The sequence below is a fragment of the Petaurus breviceps genome, unplaced genomic scaffold, assembly GCF_028583685.1.
Source record: "Petaurus breviceps papuanus isolate PSGF00001 unplaced genomic scaffold, PetGlider_PUasm1.0 175, whole genome shotgun sequence".
Classification (NCBI taxonomy): domain Eukaryota; kingdom Metazoa; phylum Chordata; class Mammalia; order Diprotodontia; family Petauridae; genus Petaurus; species Petaurus breviceps.
The window spans coordinates 41151995-41178567 of record NW_027185764.1 but is presented as its reverse complement, the minus strand read 5'-3'; the positions used below and the strand labels follow the sequence as shown (position 1 = coordinate 41178567).

General features: G+C 38.0%; 1 protein-coding gene across 2 annotated transcripts in view; it reads left to right on the top strand.

Annotated features, from left to right (window-relative positions):
* The window catches only part of TMEM161B (transmembrane protein 161B), a 116781-nt gene that overhangs the window by 17214 nt on the left and 72994 nt on the right, over positions 1 to 26573 (top strand). The window lies entirely within an intron of this gene.

Below are 26573 nucleotides of genomic sequence, written 5' to 3'. Positions count from 1 at the left end.
GAAGTGAAGAGAAACATTAATTCTTCCTGGTTAGATTGCGTTAATATAATAAAAATTCTAAGTCTACCTAAATTAATTTACTTATTAATCAGATGACCAAAAGAATATTTTATATACCTAGAAAAAGAATAAAATTCATGTGGCAGAACAAAATGTCCACAATCTCAGGGATAATAATGAAGAAAGTGAGTAGGAAGGCAAGCGTATCAGTACCTGTTTCCAAACTCTACTATAAAATAGTAATCATTAAAGGAATTTGGTATTGTCTAAAAAGTAGATTAATCAATGGAACAGTTTAATTACACAATGTACACAAACAAGTGAATATAGTAATAGAAGGTTTGGTAAATCCAAAGGCCACAGTTGCTTCAGTAAGAACTCACTATTCCAAAAAACAAACAAAAATTACTGCTGGGAAAACTTGACAGAAGTCTGGCACAAATTAGTTTTAGAACAATACTTCATACCACATACTAAGGTAAGCTTTAAATGGATACATGATCTAGATGTAAAAAGCTACATCATAAACAAAATTATAGGAGCAAGGAAGAAATTACCTTTTGGTACTATGATTAGGGGGAGAGTGGTAAGGAGGATCCCAGAAAATAAATTGACAATTTTGATTATATAACGCTTCAACAAACAACTCTAATGTAGTTAAAACAAGAAGGGAAACGAGTAACTGGAGGGTAGGGGAAACTTTTCAGCAATTTTTTTTGATAAAGATTATATCCAAACATGTATGTTTATATGTATGTATATATGTATCTGTGTATATGGAACTAATTCAAATTTATGCAAGAACCAATTCCCAATAGATAAATTATGGAAGGATTTGAACAAGCAATTTTCAAAGGAAGAAATCTAAGCTATCTTATAAAAAATGCTCCAAATCATTAATAATTAGAGAAATGCAAATTAAAACAGTTCTGAGGTTTTACCTCATAACCATCAGATTACAGAATGACAAGTGAGATAAATAACAGATGTTGGAGGGTCTTAGGAAGACAGGCACACTAAATACACTGTTAGGTAGAGCTGTGAATTGTTCCAGGTCTTCTTGAAAGCAATTTGGAATTATGTCCCAGCTAGACCACTATGAGGCCTATGACCTGAAGAGATTAAGAAAAGAAGAAAAGGATCTTTATATACATTTTTAGCACCTTTTTTTCTACCCACTTAATAGTATTTTATTTTTTCCAATTACATATAAAGATCGTTTTCAACATTCACTTTTAGAAGATTTGGAGTTCCAATTTTTTTCCCCTCTCCTTTCTCCCCTTCCCAAGACAGCAAACAATCTGATATAGACTGCACATGTACAATCATATTCAAATATTTTCACATTAGTTACATTGTGAAAGAAGAATCAGAACAAACGGGGGAAACTATGAGAAAGAAAAAAATGAGTGAAAATAGTATGCTTTGATCTGCATTCAGATTCCATAATTCTTTCTCTGGATGTGGATAGCATTTTCCATCATGACTTCTTTGGAATTGTCTTAGATAGTTGTATTACTGAGAAGAGCTAAATGTGTCTCAATGTTGGTCATTGTACAATGTTGCTGTTATTGTGTACAGTGTTCTCCTGGTTCTGCTCACTTCATTCAGCATCAATTCATGTAAATCTTTCTAAGTTTTTCTCGAATCTGCCTGCTCATCATTTCTTGTAGAGCAATAGTATTCCATTACATATGTATACATATATATATGTGTGTGTATATATACATACATATATATATATATATATATATATATATATACTACAACTTGTTGTCCATCCCTTCCCCAGTTGATGGGCATCCCCTTCAATTTCCAGTTCTTTGCTACCACAAAAAGAGCTGCTATAAATATTCCTGTACATGTGGGTTCTTCCCCTCCACTTTTTTTTTAAATGATCTCTTTGGGATTCAGACGTAGGACTGGTATTGCTGGATCAAAGGGGATGCAGTTTTATAGCTCTTTGGGCATAGATCTAAATTGCTCTCCAGAATGTTTGGATCAGTTCATAACATCAGCAATGCATCAGTGTTCCAATTTTCCCACATCTTCTCCAATATTTATCATTTTCCTGTTTTGTCCTATTAGCCAATTTGATAGGTGTGAGGTGGTACCCTCAAAGTTGTTTTAATTTGCCTTTCTCTAATCAGTAGTGATTAAGAACTTTTTTTTATATGACTATACCTTTAATTTCTTCATCTGAAAACTGCCTGTTTATATCCTTTGGCCATTTATTGATTGGGGAATTACTTGTATTATAAATTTGATTCAGTTCTCTATATATTTTAGAAATGAGGCCTTTATTAGAGAGAGAGGCTATAAAATTTTTTTCCCGACTTTCTGCTTCCCTTCTAACCTTGGTTGCATTGGATTTGTTTCTGCAAAAACTTTTTAACTTATTGTAATCAAAATTATCCATTTTGCATTTCATGATGTTTTCTATCTCTTGTTTGGTCATAAATTCTTCCATTCTCCATAGATCTGACAGGTAAACTATTCCTTGCTCTCCTAATTTGCGTATGGTATCTCTTTGTGAGTTCAAATCTGGCCTCAGTCACTAACTGTGTAACACGGGGCAAGTCACTCACCCATCTTTGCCTCAGTTTCCTCATTTGTAAAATGAGCTGGAGAAGGAAATGGTAAATCAGTGAAAAATGGCTGATGAGAAATGTATAGTTGTTGATAGAATGAAAACCTGTTGGCTTCTGCAGGTGCTTGTCTTTATACTTCACTTTGCTTCTTTGCTCTTGGTGATAGAGGTATTTCCTCCAAGGGTATAGATTGCAATCCATTCATCCCTACCTGTCCAATGTGACTTCTGTTTATCTGTACCCATAAACTTGGAACAAGGTTTGTACCCAATGTGTTGGGGCTATTTTTGCTTCCTCTTGAAAATCTGAGGATACCAGTGAAGATGGTATACTATCCTTTCCTTGCTTTCAGTTTCTCATCAGTCTGTATCATTTAACCATACATTTTGGTTGATATCTTTTTCATCACTTTTACTTTACAGGTCTTCATCAGTAATGTGTTAGAGTCTGCTCATGTCCATTGTATACTTTTACTTTTGCCTTTTATGTAATATACAACTTTAATTTTTTAGAGACTGTCATATTTTATGATTCATAGTTATATAGAATTGCTGAGAAAAGTATTGCCTAAAAGATTGCTTTTATGTTAGATAAAGCTTAGAATCCTTAAAAACTACAGTTTTCCAAAGATAGTCCAGTCTACTTTCTTCTTGTCCAATGATGGGCCTGTCTGGTTCATTGTATATTTACCATATTTTCCTTACATATGTATTGATGGACAAGTTTTATGGTTTTTCCATATAATGACTTATTATAGTCAGATTGGTATTTATTTTTTTCTACTTGGTTTTCTTTTTTTTTTTTTTTTGGAGAGAGGAAGGCAGGGCAATTGGGGTTGTGACTTGCCCAAGGTCACAACGGCTATTAAGTATTAAGTGTCTGAGGCTAGATTTTAACTCAGGTCCTCCTGACTCCAGGTGCTCTATTTACTGCCCCATCTAGCCGCTGCCCCCCTTTTTTTTTCTTGCCTCTACTTGGTTTTCCAGTTTGAATAGTTGGTAAAACTATAGAGTAATTATGGATCTCATTTAGGAAACTGCAGTTTTCTGAGGCTTACTGCAATCACAACAATATTGTCAACAGTTGATAAAATCTGGAGAATTTATTCTGTATAAAGAATCCATCTTGTATTTGGACTCAATAATTATGTTGTTAAACTCAATAGAAATGGTTTCTACTAGCTGCATATTGACTTATAAAACCACAGATTAACTGTCTGGGTTACATGTTGATTTATTTTGTTAAACATTTCCCAATTACATTTTAATCTGCTTGTAATCATTCTTGGGAACAAGAGCCTTGAGTCTGACATTTCTTTCCTACTGGGCCCCCTCTGTGACAATGGCACATCCTTTTGATGACAACATGTCGTTCTTTTTTCCTTCCTCTGTTGTTAATAATCAGAGGGGCATTGAACTAAATTATCTCACCTGTTATTTCTCTCATAAGATTTTCTATGATTGTGATATGTTCATTGGAGACACTCTCTTTGGGGAGCCTTTAAGGTTGTGCTTTGCTCTACCATAGCAACATTTTTTTTTTATATTTAGCAAATATAAACAATGGTATCTTGTGTATTCCACACCTTTGGTCAGCTATGGAACTATATTGATGTGACATGTTGTGGAATACTTTCTAACTACAAAATTTTGAGAATATTCTACATATATGTGTCTACATCATGATAAAGGTTTTAGAAGAGAACAGACAGACTTTAGAACACAGTACTCTCAAGGTATATAAAAGGACACTAAAGACATATGTCTGTAGTTATTGTTATTTTCTTGGTCATCTTTTTTAGTCCAAGATTTTTTCCAAGCCTTTGGTATTCTTCTACCTTAAGAATTGATCCTTTAAACCGTGCTGCCTCTAGCACACCCAGTCCCACTTTTGTGTCTAGTTGCCCTTCTCATTCTTGTTTTTTTCGGTTCTATTTCCAATTCCCCATACAATACATTTCTAGAATGTTATGATGTTTTATTATAAATGTGGTAGCTCCAATGTCATTGATGGCAAAAGGAATTTGTTATAGATAACTTTCATATCCCTTCTTTGCTGTACTCTGTCATTTAGTTGTACTTTTAAATGCCCTAGAATGTTTTTGCTCAGTCAGTTCTCCATACTTTCCTTAAATTGTATTTTTCCCCTTTACTCCTTATCAGTGGTATCATCATCCTTCTCTATAAGATTTTAGAAGTACTTACATTTTGCAATGCTTTATCTTCCATTTCTTTGTGTTTGGGGAGGAGATAAATAAGGTAATATCTAAGTTCTTTTTGTGGCAATTCGTATCTGGTAAATTAATTTGGAAAATAATGGTCTGTCTTGATTTTTTGTTCAATTTACTATTTTTGTTGAGTAACTTTTTAAGTTCCTTTGGTTGCCATTGCTTCATTTGCATTCCATATCTTCTCATTTTTTCTTTCTTCTAGTTTGGCATTGGTTTTTATTTGATAAGTTGTTCTAACTAAACAAGGATTGCTGAGGGAGAATGATTTCCATAGCAACCATTTCCTTCCTATCTTTTAAAATGTAATCAGTTTATCCAAATGGATAAATCATCAGTGGATATATAAATGAACATTTCTCAAAAGGAAGATTGAAGCCTATTGTCAAACATATGAAAAATTGTTCCAAATCACTGATAATAATAGAAATACAAATTGAAACAACCCTGAGGTTTTATCTCACACCTTTGCAAATTGACAAAAGATTACAAAATGTAGCAGTAGTCAGTAGTTGGAAGAGTTGTGGGATGATAGGTATACTGATACATCTTTGGAGAAGTTGTGAAATGGCACAACCATTTTGGAAAGTAATGTGGAATTATGCAAATGAAATAAATAAAATGTCCTTACCCTTTGAAACAGAAACTTCATTTCTGGGCTTTAGACCCAGGAAAGCCATTGATAAGAAAAAACTTCCTTTATACACCAAAACATTTTTAGGAACACTTTTTTTTTTTGCCTTTTGGAGGGCAATTGGGGTTAAGTAACTTGCCCAAAGTTACATGGCTAGTATTTTTGTGTGGGTGTTAAATGTCTCAGGCTGGAACCGAACTCGGGTCCTCCCGACTCCAGGGCTGGCGCCGTACTCACTGCGCCACCTAGCCGCCACTGGAACACTTTTTGTGATAGCAAAGAATTGGAAACAAAGTAGGTAGGTACCCATCACGGGGAATGACTAAACAAAATGTACATGAATTTAATGGAATATTAGTTTGCTCTAAGAAATGAAGTACGTGATGAATACAGAGAAGCATGGAAAGATCTGTGTTAACTGATGCAGAGTAAAGTAAGCAGAGCAAAAAAATGCACAACCACAACAATGTAATGGGAAAGAACAACCAAAAACAAAGAAAATCGAAAGTCAATGTAACAAAATTTTAAAGATCAAACATAATTCAAAAGAGATGTGAAAGGATACCCCCCAACCCAAACCTTTGTGAAGACAGAAGGTCCGCATTACACATTCTTAGACTTTTTCATTGTATTAACTGTTTGAGCTTTTTTTCTTCCTTCATTGCTTTAAAAAGATATATATATATATAGTAATATTATATATAATATTATAATATATGTTACATATATATTTTTCCTTTTAATGCCTCCTTTGGAGTGGCAGGAGGAGGGGTACTTTGGAAAACTATAATGTAACACTGAGAAAACATCAATAAAAACCTTATTTAGTAAAAAAAATGCAAATCAAAACAACTCATGTTTCTTCTCATATACAGCAATTTGGCAAAGATGGAAAGAATCAGCTTGGAGAGGCAGTACAATTCCCAAAACTTTAAAAAAAGTTATATGGTCATTTGGCAAAGGAGAATGAGACAGAAAAAGTGTGGCTTTTTCTCTCTCCCCCAGGTTCCGAAAGGTTTACATTAAATAGGATTTTGACAAGGATACCTGTATATCAATCATATCTACACAGTTGAGCATTCTTGATTGAGTTGGGTATCAGTAAATGTAAACATTCAATAAAATTGGAAGCCCAAACTCCAGGGAGACCCAAAACACAAGCTGGGGTGGAACCAAAACAAGTCCTTGGTATTGTAAACCCCAAACATAAAAATTTGGGGTGGGTTTAGGACCAAGGAAACCCAGAATTCCTTATAGCCATCTCTGACATTCCTAGAGATACTGAGGTCAGGATGACATTCTGGGTGCAAACAATCTCTAATCACATAAAGATTTTAAACAGCATAGTAAGGTTTTCTGAACAATATATTAAATAATTTGTCCACAGTAGAAAGATAGGTGCATTAATGTACTATTTTTTTTTTTTATACAGCAATCAGGGTTAAGTAACTTGCTCAAGGTTACATGGCCAGTTATTTCTGGGTGTGGTGCTGAGTATCTGAGCCCTGATTTGAACCAGGTCATCCCAACACTGGAGCCAGTGCTCTTACTCGCTGGGCCACCTGGCCGCCCCTAAGCAATTGGGGTTAAGTAACTTGCTCAAGGTTACATGGCCAGGTGTTTCTGGGTGGGTGCTAAGTGTCTGAGCCCGGGATTCGATCTCCAGGTCAGTCTGACACTGGAGCCGGTGCTCTTACTCGCTGTGCTACCTGGCCGCCCCAACATTAATGTACTATTGATGGAGCTATGAATTGACCTAGCTATTCTGGAAAATAATGTGGTATATCATGCTTAAAAGTTGGTTTAAATTAAAATTAATTTTTTATTATTACATTTTAGAGGCAATTTCTTTAAAAACTATACATATTATAATGAAAATATAGTATAAATAGTATATTAGGTTATGATAAACATATAATATCTGGTAGGCACAACATAAATGCTTATCCCCTTCTCTTTCCCTTTACATTCTAACACAATAAATAGTATATTAAATACTATATTAGGTTATAATAGTGTATTAGGTTGTAATAAACATCCAGTTTTTCTTTACAGAACAGTGTCTCTAAGTTTTGTTTTGTTATTTTTTTTTGTTATTCTGTTTATCCCTTTTTGTCTGAAGTTGAATTATCATCAGTTTCTGTTTTAAATTCACCTTTAAATTTTTTTAGATTTCATAGTGACAGCCAAAAGAATTTTCCATCAGCTTACTGTAACATAGGTAACATATTACATTATACTTAATAATGGCAATAATATTCAGATTTTCAGCCACAGACATAAGTATTACATATTTAGGTCCTTGGTTTTTGTTTCTTAGTTATTAGCAATTATTTTATCTTAGTATGGTCTTGTCTGATTGTTTAGCAGGTGTGTAGCTTTGTGCTATAGTGTACACACACACACACACACACCTATTCATTAAGTTTGTGGTATGCTTAACTAATTTATTCAGGTTAATATAGTTAAATCCAAGAAACATCTATTAAACACCTACCATGTACAAGGCATATAGGTGGCATAGTGGCTAGAGTGCCAGACCTGGAGTCAGGAAGACATCCTCCTCAGTTCAAATCCTCCATTATCTTTCTCAGGAAAACTCCCAAGTGGGACACAAATTGTCAGACATGACTGAAATGACTGAACAGCAACCACCACAACATGTGCAATGTGTTGTGCTAGACACAGGACATTTAAAAACTAAAAATGAACAGTCCCTACCCATTGGGGGCTTATGGTTAGTCTAATGGGGAGTTATATCGTGTATATAGATAAGTATATAGAAAATAATAAGGATTTTTTTTTCATTTTTCAAATTCTTTATTAACTTCTGATTTATATCATTCATTTTCACCAGATATTGAGTTACAAATTTTCTCCCCGTTTTACCCCTACCTACCGCCCCAAAATAGCAGTCTCACAGGATATCCCCTCCTCCAATCTGCTCTCTCCCATATCTTCTCCCATACACCCTTCGACTTTTCCAGTAGGGCATGGTGGATCACTATGCTCCAGTGCCTGTATATCTTATTTCCCAATTACATGTAGAATAGTATTAATAATAGTATATGTATATATATTTAAACATTTGATTTTAAAACTTTGAGTTCCAGATTCATTCCCTTCCTCCCTTGTCACCCACCCTTACTGGGAAGATAAGCAGTTTAGTATAGGTTGTACATGTGTAGCTAATGCAAAACACTAACATAGTAGATATATTATAAAAGACTGACTATATTTTCCTCCCTCCTATCCCGCCTAACATTACTTCTATTCTCTATTTTGATCCCATCCCTTTTCAAAAGTGGGTGCTTCCAACTTCCCTCCCACCCCAGCCTGCCCTCCCTTCCATCATTCCCCCTCTCATCACCTTTCCCCCTACTCTCCTGTAGGGTGAGATACCCTTTTTAGTTGTATTTCATTCCCTCCCTGAGCCAAATTCAATGAGAATAAGGTTGACCCATTCCCTTTTGCCTTCCTATTCTTCCCCTCCATTGTAACCATTTTCCCTTGCCTCTTCTATATGAGATAGTTTACCCCACTCTGTCTCTCCCCATCTCCTCTCATCATATTCCTCTTTCACCTTTTAAGTATCATCTCTTCCTATTAAATTCGTCCTGTGCCCTCAATCCATGTATACCTGTAAACATATATACACACATTAACATGTATTCATATGCCTGTATACCCTCTGATATAGACATATATATATATATATATATACACACACACACACATATATATATATATATATTCCCTTCAACTATTTTAATACTGAGAAAAGCTTTGTCAGTTACAATTATCATTTTTCCATGTAGGGATGTTAATAGTTCAACTTTAATAAGTTCCTTATGATTTCTTTTCCCTGTTTAGCTTCTCATGCTTCTCTTGCTTCTTGTATCTGAATGTCAAATTTTCTATTCAACTCTGGTTTTTTCATCAAGAATGCTTGAAAGTCCTCTATTCCATTGAATTACCATATTTCCCCCTGAAACATGATACTCAGTTTTGCTGGGTGAGTGATTCTTGCTTTTAATCCCAGCTTCTTTGCCCTCTGGGATATCATATTCCAAGCCCTTTGATCGCTCACTGTAGAAACTGCCAGATCCTGGGTTATCCTGATTGTGTTTCCACAATATTCAAATTGTTTCTTCCTGGCTGCCTGTAATATTCTCTCCTTGATCTGGGAATTCTGGAACCTGGCGATAATATTCCTAGGAGTTTCCTTTTTGGGATCTTTTTCAGGAGGTGATGGGTAGATTCTTTTTTTTTTTTTAAAGCAATCGGGGTTAAGTAACTTGCTCAAGGTTACATGGCCAGTTATTTCTGGGTGTGGTGTTGAGTATCTGAGCCTGGATTTGATCCAGGTCATCCCTACACTGGAGCCAGTGCTCTTACTCGCTGAGCCACCTTGCTGCCCCTAAGCAATTGGGGTTAAGTAACTTGCTCAAGGTTACACGGCCTGGTGTTTGTGGATGGGTGCTAAGTGTCTGTAAGGGTTATGGGATTTAAAGATCTTCCATGCCCCGTTGGACTTGCTGACGTAGCAGGAAGGGGCGGAGCAAGAGGAAGCGGAAGCCAAGCTAGCGTTCTTTCGGTGGCTGGCGGTGGTGGTGACGGCGGCAGCAGCAGAGGCAGTGGCAGCGCGAAGCCCTTTTTGAGTTAGAACTGCTAAGGACTTTCTGCTAAGGACTCCTGCTGAGGACTGCCAGGGGCCGGAGCTGCTGGGAGTGCGCTTCCAGGACGCTGGGTGGTTGCTGTGAGTGGGGAGAGGAGGACCTTTGCCTGAGGTAGCCTGTTCTGTTTTAAAGGCTTGAAAATGTGGGTGCTTTCTACTTTATCTACCTGTGCCAATGTCATAACTACTCTGATGGCTTTCACTTTCTGGTTTTGGGACTCAGTCTTTTGGTATCTTAATAAATTTTCTAGTTTATTTCCTCATATGGCAAACATGACGTATTTTCTAATGGATAATTATATCAGCATATTTGTAATCTCTATAGGCATTGTGAATATGGCATTGCTGATACAGTGTCTGAGCCCGGGATTCTATCTCCAGGTCTTCTCAACACTGGAGCCGGTGCTCTTACTCGCTGTGCTACCTGGCCACCCCATGGTAGATTCTTTCAACCTCTTATTTTGCCCTCTGGTTCTAAAACATCAGGGCAGTTTTCTTTGAGAACTTCCTGGAGGATGATTTCTAGGTTCTTACTTTGATCATGGCTTTCAGGTAGTTCAATAATTTTAAAATTATCTCCTGGGTCTGTTTTCTAGATCAGTGCTTTTCAATGAGATATTTCACATTGCTTTCTATGCTTTCATTTGTTTGGATCTGTTTAACAGCATCTTGATTTCCCATAAAGTCATTAGCTTCCATTTGCTCCAATCTAATTCTGAAGGAATGATTCTCTTCAGTGAGCTTTTGAGATTCTTTTTCCATCTGGCAAATTCGACTTTTTAAGACATTCTTCTCCTCATTTGAGCCTCCTTTGCCATTTAAGTTTGTCTGGTTTTTAAGGTGTTATTTTCATCAGTCAGGCTGTTGACTCTCATTTCATAATTTACTTTCATCGTTCTCATTTCTCCTCCCAATTTTTCCTCCACTTCTCTTATCTGCTTCTTAAGGTCTTATATGGCCTGTAACCAGCTCGTATTTTCCTTTAAAGCTTTTGGTGCAGGAGTTCTGACTTCACTGTCTTCTTCCTGTTCCTGCTTTGTCTCCAAATAGGAGTCTAATGTTGGATTCTTCTGTTTGCTTTGCTTCCTTTGCCTGGTCATGTTGCCACTTAATTACTTGTCTTTTGGGTTTTTTGCCACAGTAGGACTCTGCTACCAGATAGGGGAGCTTTGTTCCAAACGCTGGGGTTTTCTCGGCTGACAGAGGTATTAGTTGGGTGCCCTCTCTAAAGCCTCTACACGCTCTGGCAAGCTGGACACACACCCCAGGACCTCCAGCTTAGAACACAATCCAGATCCAAGTAGGTTAAAGCAAGTGTGATTACCCCTTAGACTGGTCGCTTGGTCCCCCTACACTCTGTAGGTCAGGAGCTGAAGCTGCCAAGTGTAATGGGAATGTAAATTTTGAAGATCTTCCCTGCCCCTAGGCTAAAGTGCACCTGGAGCCTGGGGTGGGAGGCTTGTTTTTTCAGTAGATACTTTGTGATTGGCCAGTGGGTCAAGAAACTTGTTACATTCTCTGAGCCAGGAGAATGCTATATAAGCCCTGATGTGTAGCTTTGTTTTGGGGCTCACTTTGAGAAGTGTTCTGTGATTTGATCTGGTTTCTGGGAAGCCGTTGTTGAGAGCCCCCCCTCAGCTTTGAAAAACCCAGAATGTGGAAACCCAGATGTTGATTTGGTATGGATGTAATGGTTGGACAATTTGGAAATCTGTCTACTTGATCTGTTTCTGTGTCTTGATATTTCTGTCTGTATACTCTGAAGTTCGGGGTGCTGACCTTTTTCCCCTGAACTAGGTAAACGATATATGTTCGACTGATTAAAGTAAGCTTGTTAACCCATTTTGAGTTGCTTTCCTTAAACAAAGTAGATCCAAGAACCTGTGTTTGCAGACACCCTGGGGGACGCTGGGGTGCTTGCTGTTACACCAACTGGCAGCGGCTGTGCTGCAGCCCTCAGCTGGTTCCCGCCCCGGGGGCAAAAGCCTACACAATCCAAACTACTGGGTCCCAAGTCCCCATTGCACTGTCCTCTCACTTTATCCTTAGCCTCTATGTGTTGATAATTCTGAACCACCACAGCTGCTGGTGATATGAAGTCCATCCAGCAGGAGTCTGGTCAGGCCTGCCCTGGGGCTAAAATCTCTGCCTCTTGGCGGGGGAGAAGGGGAGAAGCAGCTGGGTTTGGCTCCCAGAGGGGCTGCGCTGACCAATTCCTGCAGGCCTGCAGGGCTGTCCTCAGCGACAGGTTAGCTTCTCTGTGTCATTTTGTGGATTCTGTAGCTCCAAACTTTGTTCAGAGTCCCCTTTTATATGATTTGGAAGTGGTGAAAGTCAGAGCCGCGTGGAGGCCCCGTTTCTACTCTGCCATCTTAATAAGAAGTATTTTCAAGTGATGAGTCATTAACAAAGGCCTTGTTTGACAGGATAGCAACTGAGCTGTGTTTTTAAAGGAGAAGTAGAAATGAAGCTAGTTCTATTTCTGGGGGGTAGACAGATTGTGTAAAGACTTGAATGAGAAATGTATAGGGAATACCTAGTAGACTAGTATTAAAACACTAAATACTTTAAGTGGTGTAACATGAAATAAGAAAAGATAGGTGTGTGCTAGGTTATGGAGAAGTAAATGTTGGTGGTTTTGTGTTTGTCCTTAGAGTCTTTAGTGAACTACTGCAGTTTTCAAAGGAGGAGAGTGACCTTGTCAGATCTCTGTGTTTCAGGAATCATTTTGAACCTCATGTGGAGGATATATTAGAGAGGGGAGAAAAGTGGTTGCAGAAAAACCAAGTAGGAGACTTTTTTTGCAATAGGTGATTAGAGCTTAAACTAGGAAAGAGGCTGTGTTACAATGTAAAGGGGAAGAGAAGGAGATAAGCATTTATGTTGTGCCTGCTGCGTGCAATGCTCAGTGATAGTCCTAATAGCTGTAGGGGAAGGATGTCTTGTTGTTATCCCATTTTATAGTTGAGGAAAAGGAGGCAAATGGAGTCCAAGGTCAGTCACACAGCTAGTAAATATCCAAGGTGAGATTTGAACTGAGTTCAAATGCAAACCCAGACATTTAATAGCTGTGTGACCCTGGGCAAGTAACTTAATCCTGTTTGCCTCAGTTTCCTCATCTGTAAAATAAGATAGAGAAGGAAATGGCAAACCACTCTAGTATCTTTGCCAAGAAAACCCCAAATGGGGTCATAAAGAGTAGGATACGACTAAACAATGACAAGCACTCTGTCCCCTGAGCCAGCTAGGTACGTACCCTAGAGAAGCAGAGATATTAATAGAAACACTCTTGTTTGGAAATTTAAATAGTAACATGTGTCTAGAAAGAATTCTATGAGTAGTTCCAAGAGACTAAAATGAGTTAAAATTATTCTTTTGGCAGCATTATACATATATACAAAGTATCAGAATCAAATCATTCTTTTCAGTGCTTTTACCCTATTACTCCTCTGTTGGAAATATTTGTAATTTTTTTAATCTTAATGTGGTTTGGATGTTTTGTTTAGATCCTCAAGTATAATAAATAACTTTCACCTTCTTAAAACTGGAGGGAGATTGTTTATAACCTTCAATAAAGAAAAACATGCCTTAACAGGTATTTATATTTTAGTAGCTCAGCATTTTTGTTGTGATGCTGAAATCTCTTATCTTATGCATTAAAATAACATAGTAGTCACTACAATATGTCACATGATTTCTGCTCCTAGTCTTTTTTAATGTGGTATTCATATCTGTTTAAGTGAATTAAACAGTAGTAGAAATAACTTTATTTATCCTTTTGACTTTTTTCTCCTGGAGTTTGCATAAATTAAAAATAATTTGGTCCTGGTGTGATTTTACATTTTACTGACAGGCTCTTCATTAATTTGATTATTTTGTTTGTACATTAAAGACTTTTCATTATTCACATTATGATTTTGGAATATATGATTTCATTACTTTCTGTGGTTTCTGGTGAATGCTGAATAATTTCCTTTCCTTTTTATTTGAAGATCTTTCTCTTGGGAACTTAAAGAATTTTTTTTTGTTTTTGAAATTGTTCAGTTTAAGCACTACATGTCTTGGAGTTTTTAGTATAGAACTGTTTTCCTGGAAGGAATGTGTGTGTTCTTTTGATTACTGCTTTTTTTTTTTTCTGTATTCAGAAGTCTTAAAATTTCTGTATTTTTTTTTTTTTTTTGCACTGTAGTTCAGGCTTTTTGTTTTGTCATGTTCTTTTGGGAGACCCATGGTGCTTCTGTTATCTTTACACATCCTGTCATTTAGTTCCATGTATTTTACTTGTATAGAGATCATGTGTTAAACTTTTTCCAGATTTTCTTTTACTTCAGCATATTTATATTTCCATATATTTATATTTCTCCAAATGAGTTCTTTTGTTTCTTTGGAGAGACCACCATAAATTTAAGTTTTTTTCTTCTGCTAATTATTTCTATTGTGTAGTACATAAATTCTTCAGTCTTTTCTCTTTTAACTTCTTTCACAGTTCTCATTTCTCTTTCTCTCTTGAAGCATTTGGGAATTTACTGTTGAGGTTCTGTTACATTTAAGAATTCAGGTAAACTGAGAGAGATTCTGTGCATGATCAGTTTATTTGTTAGGCTACCAGTAACAGACAGATCAGGTCTATGACTTTTCTCAATGATCAGACCCTGAGTCAGGGCTGAAAGGGTTTTTAAAGTTAGGTGTGTCTTCCTTCATCATTTGGACCTCCTCTGGCAAAGGTTATACAATTCAGATTGATATACTTTTAATGACGAGATAGAAAGAATGATGTAGCAGCAAGCATCCCAAGAGTCCCCAGGGTCGCTGCCAACACAGGTTCTTAGATCTGCTTTGTTAAAGGAAAGCAACTCAAAATGGGTTAACAAGCTTACTTTAATGAGTCAAATATGTATTGTTTACCTAGTTCAGGGGATAAAGGTCAGCACCCCTTATACAGACAGAATTATCAAGACACAGAAACAGATCAAGTAGACAGATTTCCAAATTGTCCAACCATTATATCCATACCAAATCAACATCTGGGTTTCAACATCTGGGTTTTTCAAAGCCGAGGGGGGGCTCTCAACAATGGCTTCCCAGAATCCAGATCAAATCACAGAACACTTCTCAAAGTGAGCCCCAAAACAAAGCTACACATCAGGGCTTATATAGCCTTCTCCTGGCTCAGAGAATGTAACAAGTTTCTTGACCCACTGGCCAATCACAAAGTATCTACTGAAAAAACAAGCCTCCCACCCCAGGCTCCAGGTTCACTTTAGCCTAGGGGCAGGGAAGATCTTAAAAATTTGCATTCCCATTACAAATGAGTAACCTCAGTTCCCCTACCCTCCCCCTTTCAGAAAATGGAAATAATCTTCAGATAATAGGTTTAGACTGGGAACTTTTCCATGCTGCCTTGATTGAATTAGAATTTGGTGGTGGGTGAGGTTACAAAGGTAGATAATAACAAGATGAGGATACAAATTAAAATAATAAAATTGAGGCTCTATTTACTGAGGCTATCTGAGTAAAGAGTAGAGGTAATTACAAGACTTGAACTTTAAATAAGTTTCTGTGGGATGTAGGCTTAGGCAACTTTCTCTGGGATGTAGGTTGAAGGGTGAAACTACCAGGGTAAGTTGAATCTTACAGTTAATGTATTCCATCATGACTAAGTCTTGAAATAGAATTAAAATAGATTTTCTATTTTACAGTTCTGTGCACCCTTGGGAATCTACTGGGCCTTCTCACTCATCAGGCATTGGTTTGATTTCCTTAGTCTTATAATATTTATTTTTCTATATTTGCAGCAATTTATATGTCTTGGTGGCTATCCTCCCTATCAATTTATGTGCTTGTGCTCCATATTTTTAACTGTATTTTCTTTTTTCTAAGATATTTAGAAATTTATTTTTTTTCTTGTATTCCTCCTACTGTTTACTTTCTGACTCCTTCCCCTTTGATGTCAGGTGCCCAAAGATCAAGCTCTCAAAGCTGTCTTAGTCTTCTCCCACACTGGGAAATTCACTTTTCACTGGATCCAGGGAGGGGATGGAGGAGAATGTCTCAACTGGCCTCTAGGATTTTAACCCTTTTCTCTTGGTGTAGCCCCATATTCTTCCATGCTGATACCCTCTGTTCACTCTGTTAACCCAGTTCCCTCTGTTGCCCCAGTTCCTTCAGTTCTTTATTCTTCTGACTAAACATTGCTTACAGCTATTTCTCTCCTTGGGCATTGTGAACTCCTGTTTTTCTGTACATCCCCCTCTGCAAGTGGGTAGGCCAAGTTGGAGTCTGTTACTTGTTGCCACAGAATGAATGATAATATGAGGCCAGGGACAGATAGCAGCAAGGAAACTGCTGAGTGGATCCCAGAACCCCAAATTAGTGTTTCTGCTTGTATTCTCTGATAGACTGTGAGAGTTTTTTGGGAAGGAAGTGCTGAGTATGTTAGGAACTAGTGTTTTTTGTTGTTAATTGTTAAGACTTTTTTTTTTTCACCATGGTAAGCTGTTTTTGGTGTCTTGGCCTGAGGGAACAGCTGTAATGAATGTAATGGCTTTGCTTTTACCCTCATGCACATAATTCTTGTTTTGGGGAGATATTGAGAGTTAATACAAATTAGAAACATTTTCTGTTATGTTGATTACATGATCTGGAAGACTGTCTGCAGTATTAATGAATGAATTTAAAGTTAAGATTGAAAACCCATATTTTATATGTTGGAGATGTTGTGTGATTTTTCATTCCCTAGTTCTACTCTAAATCTTTCTAGGTGTGATTTATAAGCATTAAACTTATATAAAACATTACAAGATACTAATAATTTCTTTTTCCTCCCTAACATATCAAATAATTCAGACTTTTAAAAAAAATTTTCAAATGCTTTATTAACTTCTGATTTTACATCATTAATTTCTGCCAGATTTTGAGTTACAAATTTTCTCCCCGGTTTTCCCCTACCATCGCCCCAAAATAGCAGTCCCACAGGATATCCCCTCCTTCAATCAGCTCTCTCCCATATCCCTTTTGACTTTTCCAGTGTATCTTGCCCCAGTGCCTGTATATCTTATTTCCCAATTACATGTAAAATAGTATTAATTATAGTATATGTATATACATGTATATAGGTATATGTGCATATATATGTATATATATTTGAATATTTGATTTTAAAACTTTGAATTCTAGATTCATTCCCTTCCTCCCTTGTCACCCACCCTTACTGGGAAGATAAGCAGTTCAGTATAGGTTGTACATGTGTGGCTAATGCAAAACAATAACATAGTAGATATATTGTAAAAGACTGACTATATTTCCCTCCCACCTCCCACTTGTTCTATTCTCTACTTTCATCCCATACCTTTTCAAAAGTGGGTGCTTTCAACTTCCTCCCCACCAGCCTGCCCTCCCTTCCATCATCTCCCCCTCTCATCCCCTTCCCCCCCTACTCTCCTGGATGGCGAGATACCCTATTTAGTGTGTATTTTATTCCCTCCCCAAGCCAAATTCAATGGGGATAAGGTTGACCCATTCCCTTTTGCCTTCCTATTCTTCCCCTCCATTGTAACCATTTTCCCTTGCCTCTTCTATATGAGATAGTTTACCCCATTCTGTCTCTCCCCATCTCCTCTCATTATATTCCTCTCTCACCTCTTAATTTCACCTTTTAAGTATCATCCCTTCCTATTAAGGTCCTGTGCCCTCTATCTATGTATACCTGTAAACATATATACACACATTCACATATGTATTCATATGCCCATATACCCTCATATGTAGACACATATATATTTCTATTCCCTTCAACTACTGAGAAAAGTTTCATCAGTTACAATTATTGTTTTTCCATGTAGGAATGTTAATAGTTCAAATTTGATTAAGTTCTTTATGATTTCTTTTCCCTGTTTACCTTCTCATGCTTCTCTTGCTTCTTGTATCTGAATGTCAAATTTTCTATTCAACTCTGGTTTTTTCATCAAGAATGCTTGAAAGTCCTCTATTCCATTGAATGACCATATTTTCCCCTGAAACATGATACTCAGTTTTGCTGGGTAGGTGACTCTTGGTTTAAATTCCCACTCCTTTGACCCCCGGAATATAATTTTCCAAGTGTTTTGATCCCTCAGTGTAGAAGCTGCCAGATCCTGGGTTATCCTGATTGTGTTTCCACAATATTCAAATTGTTTCTTCCTGGCTGCTTGTAATATTCTCGCCTTGACCTGGGAATTCTGGACCTGGGTATAATACTCCTAGGAGTTTCCTTTTTGGGATCTTTTTCAGGAGGTGATCGGTGGATTCTTTCAACCTCTATTTTGTCCTCTGGTTCTAAAACATCAGGGCAGTTTTCTTTGAGAACTTCCTGGAGCATGATTTCTAGGTTCTTACTTTGATCATGGCTATCAGGTAGTCCAATAATTTTTAAATTCTCTCTCCTGTATCTTCCAGATCAGTGGTTTTCCCATGAGATATTTCACATTGCTTCTATTCTTTCATTTGTTTGGATCTGTTTAACAGCATCTTGATTTCTCAAAAAGTCATAAGCTTCTATTTGCTCCAATCTAATTCTGAAGCAATGATTCTCCTCATCGAGCTTTTGAGATTCTTTTTCCATCTGGCAAATTTGGCTTTTTAAGGCATTCTTCTCCTCATTGCCTTTTTGAGCCTCTTTTGCCATTTGAGTTAGTCTGTTTTTTAAGGTGTTGTTTTCCTCTGTCAGGCTGTTCGACTCTCATTTCGTAATTTTCTTGCATCGTTCTCATTTCTCTTCCCAATTTTTCCTCCACTTCTCTTATCTGCTTCTTAAGGTCCTCTGTGGCCTGTAACCAGCTCCTATTTTCCTTGGAAGCTTTTGGTGCAGGAGTTCTGACTTCACTGTCTTTCTCCTGTTCCATGCTTTGCTCCTTTTTGTCCCCAAAATAGGAGTCTAATGTTGGAATCTTCTTTCTGCTTTGTTTCCTTTGCCTGGTCTTGTCTCCCCTCAGTCACTTGACCGCTGTTTTTTTTTGCCACAGTAGGACTCTGCCTCCAGACGGGGGAGCTTTCTTCCCAAACACTGGGGTTTTCTCAGCTGCTGGAGGTATTAGATGGGTGCCCTCTCTGATGTCTCCACAAGCTCTGGCATGGTGGACACACACCCCAGGACCTCCACCCTAGACTCCAATCCAGATCCAAGCAGGTTAAAGCAAAAGCGATTACCCCTCAGACTGGTGCTTGGTCCCCCTACACTCTGCAGGCCAGGAGCTGAAGCTGCTATGTCTAGCTGGCTGGCTGTGCTGTCGGCTCAGCGGCTTCTCGCCCCAGGTGCAAAAGCCATGCACTCCCACTTACTGGGTCCCAAAGTCCAGACTGCACTCACCTCTTAGTTTGTCCTTTGCATCTGTGTGTTGATAAATCTGTAAATGGCCAAAGCTGCTGCTGATCTGGAGCCCCTCTGGCCAGAGGCTGCTTAGGCCCGCCCTGGGGCTAAAACCTCAGTGTGGGGCTGGGTTCAGCTCCTGGAACACTGTGCTGACCGATTCCTGCTGGCCTGCTGGTCTGTCCTCAGCGGGAGGTTAGTTTCTCTGTGTCATTTTGTGGGTTCTGCAGCTCCAAATTTTGTTTAGATTCCCCTTTTTACATGGATTGGGGAAGGTGGAAGCCGGAGCAGCAGGGAGGTCCTGCTTCTACTCCGCCATCTTGACTCAATAATTCAGACACTTGGCCCACTTCCAGATGTTGTTTGTCTTTAAGGTTGAGTTTACATTAAGTTGCTAATTATCTTTGAGGTATCACATGTAGTTAGACATTTGGCTTTATTGTATGTAAAGTCTGATCTGTACTTAGTAATTATAATGATGATTTGATCAAAATTAAATTTCATATAGTCTATTTAAGGTTGTAAAATGTTTATGTGATCTTGAAACTCACATTAGTTATATTGAGATAGGTGAAACATTTATTCTCATCCCCATTTTATAGATGAGAAACTATTCAGTTAAGTAATAGTGCCCAGGCAGGGCCACATAGCTAATAATTGTCAGAGATCCTAATTGAACCCAGACCTTCATTTGAGTCACTTTGAGTTCAGTGCTCTATTCATGTGCCACATTACCTCTCTATGACAGTAAATATTAATTCATAGGAAATAATAATTAAAGACTTGGATAATTTGAACAACTGGGTTAAGAATGATATAGAGTGAATTTTGTTTAAATATATATGAGCCTTTTTCTGTGCTGTGAAATTGAGGAGGAACTCTGGCCTTAATGATTGATTACATGCTGCTTATGAATTATTTTGCATTATATGGAATAATTTATCTTCTTTGAGACTATTTCATTGTGATCTTTTTTATTTCTTCAAGAAGATCTATAAGAAGGAAATATTTTTGCATTCCTTTTGCAAAACCTGGGACAAATACAGAGAACACATGGTATAAGTCCTTGGACATAACATAGATTTTGTTTTCCTTTATTTCTGTTTTTAAAAATGTAACTTTTATTTTTTCAGTTAGCAAGCATTTATTTTCTCCATTCTCTGTGGCCTCCTCTCTAACCCTCTGCCCCGCCCTCTCATTCCTCTTTATTTCCATTTCACATCAGTCACACACAAGCCAGGTCTGTGTATGTAGCTTTAGCTTCCCAGTTGACCTTTTCATATTCAGGTTTTTGTTTTTGTTTTGTGATTTGCTTGTTTTTGCAGCTACTTCTTAACTGGACTTTAAGTTACTAGAATTGGGCTTTGGTCACCACTTATTGGGAAGTATACTTGCCTTAGCATCATCTTGTATGTCCTCCTTCTGCTGCTTTCGCCACTCAGACTGGGGGCTTTTAAGTTTTTGGTGCTTCCAGTATGGTGTGATCTAGGGAGAAGTCTGTTCATTGCCATCCTTGTCTGGACTCTGGTAACAGCTTAGTTACCAGCTTTCTTGAGACCAAGACCTTCCTTTTCCCCCTGAAATTATGATTGAGAACTGTGCAATTGGTTGCTAAATGGTACCTGATCCTGCACCCAGTACTAATACAGAGGTCCCCTGGGATCTCCTTCTGCCAAGGTGTTCAGTTCCTTTACTCTCCCTGGACTGTTCACAAGTATCTTCGTTGTTTCATTTCTTTGTATCCCCAGAGCTTAGAACAGCTACTACCGTGTTTCCCCGATAATAAGACACTGTCTTATTAATTTTTTTGGAAAGAAAAACACCAGAGGGCTTATTTTCAGGGGAGGGCTTATGTTGTCCTGCCTCAGCTCTCCTCCGTGGCACTGCTCTCAATGGCGCCAGCAAGCAAATCACTGGGGAAGAACAGGATGACGCGCTCAATGCTGCAGCTCTGATTGGATGCAGCTCGGAGCGCGGCGTGTGTTTCACCCGGGGGGGGGGGGGGGGGGGGCGCACAGAGGGGGTACCATAAGGGGGGGGGGGGAGGGGGGGGCGGGGTGTGTTTCGGGGGGGGGGGGGGGGAGACGGTGCATATAGAGGGTACCGTAATGTAGCGTGTAGCGCAGGGGATCACCTTCACTACCGTAGCAATCTCAATAGGGCTTATTTTCGGGGGAGGGCTTATTTTAGAGGAATCTTACATATAAGGGGAGGGCTTATTTTCAGGATAGGTCTTATTATCGGGAAAACACGGTAGTACCAAGTAAGGACTTAATAAATGTTGACAAACCATTATGCCTATAGTTGTAATTTTAAAGCCAGAGATTGAAGTGTGAAAATCTTTGCTGCATTAATTTTCCTTTTTTTTTTTTTTTTGCTTTTTGGAGGGCAATTGGGGTTAAGTGACTTGCCCAAGGTCACACGGCTAGTTTTTTTTGTTAAGTGTCTGAGGCCGGATTTGAACTCAGATCTTCCTGACTCCAGGGCCAGTGCTATTCACTGTGCCACCTAGACCTCTTTTTTGTTTCAGTTGGTTTGCCATTTGCAGGAAAGCTAGTTTAATGAAATATAACAGCCCCATTGAGGTTGACACTGTGTTCATAGTTTTGAGATCTTTTTTACTTTTTTTTGTTCACAGTTTTGAGATCTTTTTTCCTTTTTCCAATTCAGTGTTCTTTTTACATTAGTAAATTATTTCTGATATTAGCAAATATTTTGACTTGTTTGATGCATTATAAACTTTGGCAAATTTTCTTTAAATTTGCTTCTTATAGAAGAATTTTTTAATCTACATGGGAAACCAAATTACTGACAAAAATTGAAATGATCATTCTTCGAAGTCCATAGTCAAATAACTTTTCCAGTGCTATTCATGGCCTCAGGTTAATAGTTATGAAAAAGGTTAAAACCTAACTTTCCCCATTGTTTCACCCTTCTTGTGTGCTTATGAGCTATTTCATAAATAATTTTCTCTAGCCTCAGCTATCAAAAGAATCCAGGCCCAGGGGCAAAGAATCCAGACAGAAACCATCTCCTTGGTCAAGTTATTGTCTTGATGCTATTAAAATCATCAAGGCTACTTGAGTCAGTGACCCATATGGTTGTGATTGTGTTTGAGACTTCAGGTCTTATGGACTTAAGAATCTTTAGTACATCTCTACCCAGCTAAATGCCTAATATTTTAATGAAAAATATATATAAATTTAAGGTTACATTCATGAAAGATGATAATAAAAATTTTTGTTTTATAGATTTATTTTTATAGCAAAATTCCTTAACATAATAACAAATAGTCATCATATTTATGAGGGATGGCTCCCAATAGGTTCAGCAGGAACTGATCTTATCTAAGACCAGAACCTTCGATTCAGTCTGGAAAGAATTCAGCTCAGGCTTACTTGGAGTCAGAGTTGAAAAAGTTTATTATACTCCTTACAGCAGGCAAGGATCCTTAGGGACCTGCAACCTTAAAGGGGTAGAATTAGGATTTATATAGAATCATTCATAGTAGAACCCGTGCCAATTATGCTAACTAGGTGATTAAAGGTGGGATTAGGGAGGAGTTAAGGTGGGGACAGTGTAATGTAACTGCTCAGGTGTATTACCCATGATTCACTGGGAAAAAGCCCAAGGTGGGGCTACCTAGAGGTGTGGTTTTAGGCTTGAAATGTCACTAAGTCAGTGAGTGGTCAAGGGGTGATGGAGAAGTGCCCAGTCTGCCACCCATCAGTGTCATGTTTGACAGGATTGATGTCTGGGAATGATTGATGTCTGGGAACCAAGGCTAATAACCGAGACTCAGGGGATAATAGGCAAAGGAGTTAACCCAGAGATAGGGTCCTGAAGGATTCATTGAGGCAGCCAACGTGTCAACCTAGAGATAGGATACTGAAGATTTTATGGGGGCAAGGAGACACTATGCAAGGGGGAGATAATAGTTGCCTAAGCTGGAATGTGTATAGATACTTTTGTGAAGGATTGATAGGTATAGCTTGTTAGTGTTTCAAGGCTGAGATAAATAATCCATGAGTTGTTGGTGGGCACAATTAATGCTTTGAAGCTAGGGCAGGGGGGTGGGGTGGGGAGAAGGGACAGAGTTAATGCTCTGAGACTGGGGGAGGGGGGAATGGAGTGTGATTTTACAAACTGGTTTTACAAATTGATGTTACAAAGTTTTACAGACTGATGTTACAAATATAGATCCCAAGCACCCCATCATTCCTGATGTTACAAATTAGTATTACAAACTGAGTTTACAAATTGATTTTACAAACATAGATCCCAAGTACCTCATCAATATCTTAAGTTTATGTAAAACCTAGAAATTATGGAAAGTGGCAATTAAAAAATAGTAAATGGTAGTTATAAAGTTTAGTATTCCTAAAATAACAAATGATTGGGACTTATCAAATTAAGAGCTATAGTGTTTTACTGTATTAAGTAATAATTTAACATAATTGGCATTGATATAGTAAGTCAGTTCAGAAATCTTAGAAACACTATGACATTTGAGCTATAGGAAATAGTATATAATTGGGGAAAACTTCTGCCTTGTGCAAAAATAGTTACTAAAATGATTTATTTTTTTACATAAGAAAGATTGAACAGTTTATGGAAGGAAGAAAACTTTGGTAGAAAACTTGATGCATATAAGAATACTTGCCTAAAATCCCATCAGTTCCTATTAAGTGCCCTTTGTGTTCAAGGCCTTACAAAGACAGATAAGAAAGTCTCTAACTTAAAAGAACTTACATGTAATGAGGAGATGGCTATGTATGCAGAGAAGTAATTTAGGAAGAAAACATTAGCAGCTTGGGGGGGATCAGGGAAGACCTCACTGTAGAGGCAACATCTGGGCTGATCCTGGAAGATAAGAATTCTATGTGGTGGACAAAAGAGGTTACAATTCCTGAATAATAGGGAATATGGAAGGTGTAAAAGCAAGCACCATAGCATACCGAGGATGGCTGCTAGTGCTCACTTACTCGCTTGCACACACACACACACACACACACACACACACAGACTCATATCATTCACTTAGTTCAGGGGGGAAAGTCAGCACCTTGAACTTCAGAAAATACAAACAAATTACAAGCAGTCAAAAAATACAGAGAAAATAACAATTCAACAGATCAACAGACAGGGCTTCTATCTGTCTGACCATTACATACATGCAGTTAGTTACCAGAGAAGCACCATCATCTGGGTTTTCATAGCTGGGGGGCTTAACAGCTGCCCATAGTCTCATCTGGCCAGATCACACAGCTCTTCCCATAAGTGAGCGCCAAAGCAGAATCTCAGGTCAGGGTATTTTTATATAGCCTTCTTCAGAGTCAGAGAATATCACAACTTTCCTGACCCACTGCCTAATTACAAAGTAACATAAGGTGTGGTGAAAAACAAGCCTCCTCTAAGCAAGCTTCTCCTGTGCTCTAAATGAGGCCCATTAAAGGGTGGGGAAGATCTTCAAATTCCCTTACCATTACAGAAGGGGAGATTGAAGGTTTTGGAGATGCATGATGGGAGGATGCACAACAGAAGGAATGGCTGTGAAGACATCAGATATGCCAGTCTGGCTGGAGTGTAGAGTATTGTTTCCAAGTGAGTCTGGAAAGTTGGATTGGAGCCAGATTATGGAGAAATTTGTATGTTCACCTGACGAGTTTGTACTCATCATATTTGGGTCAGAGAGATAACAAAGTAAAAACTGGGGAGGTCAATCAACAGACTATTACAGGGAGCCCAGCAAGGGGTAATAAAGACAAATTAGGGTGATCGCCATGGGATCGTAGTATGAGAGCTATATGGCAATAGAATTGAAAAGCTATGAGAAGAAATTGGATGTTGGGAGGGTGAGGTAGGGGAAAGAGTCAGGGAATCTGAGGTCAGAAATGCTGTTGACTGGAGGGATCACAGAGTCACAGCATTCCAGGGTTGGAAGCTCCTCAGCAAATGCCTGGTCTAAGCCAGGCCTAAAGAAGATTCTGTACTCCAACAAATCTACCAAGCTTTGTTTGGAGACCTTCGATGAGGGGAAAACCTAACTCCTGATTTTTTGTTTGTTTGTTTTTAATAATGACTGCCTCAGGAGACAGGAAGGAACAGAAACATTTTGTTGAGTCTGAAATTCCACTGGCACGTTCAATCAAATATGTCAGCAAAGAGTTGATGATGGGGTGCTGGAGTTCAAGACACAAAGTTATGACTAGCTATAAATGTTTCTCAAATGACAGAGGTAGTTGTTCAAAATTTTCTATAAAATAATTTTCTGTGAAGTAATTATTATTTTTATTTTTTTTAATCATAAAAGTTAAGAGGGAGGGAATAAACATTTACTTAGCTTACTAGGTGCCAAGCCCTGTGCTAAACTTTTTATAAATATGTCATTTTATCTTTACAACAAACGTGGGAGGTAGATGCTATTATTAATCCCATTTTACAGATGAAGAAACCGAGGCAAACAGGTTAATTGACTTGCCTAGGGTCATATAGTTGGTAACTGCAAGAGGCTAAATTTGAACTCATTACCCCCTGACTCCAGGTCTAGCACTCTATCTACTGGGACACTTAGTTTCTCACAATTGTTAAGAGTCATTACATCAGAACTAAAGTCCACAAGGCTTTTGATCATCTCTACCAGTCCATTGCCTAGGAAATGTTCTCTGTCAAAGTACAGGTGACTTTCTTTTGAAGTGGTGAGTCTTCTATCATTTGAAATGTCCAAGCAAAGGCTCAATTAGAAGTACTGTTGAAAGGGATTCTGGTTTGAGTAAAAGGTTAGACTTCTAATTGGAAGCCTTTGTATTTCTACCCTTTCACATCATTATTCTTTACCTTATCTTTCCAAAGCCTATAAAGCCTATTCTTCTTAGCCTTATCCTCTCAGTTCACCATTCACTTCCATGAATATCATCAAGTTTTATTACATTTTGCTTTGTGCACCATCAAAATTTAGGTATTTGTTATATAGGAATTGCCATATTTCCTTGGGATTATTCTGTGTAGGACAGTTTATAAAAGAATTATAATGGCACTTTTGACAAAGTAGTACAATGCTGTTTGGCAAAGAATCCAAATCATAAGACATTTACTAAACA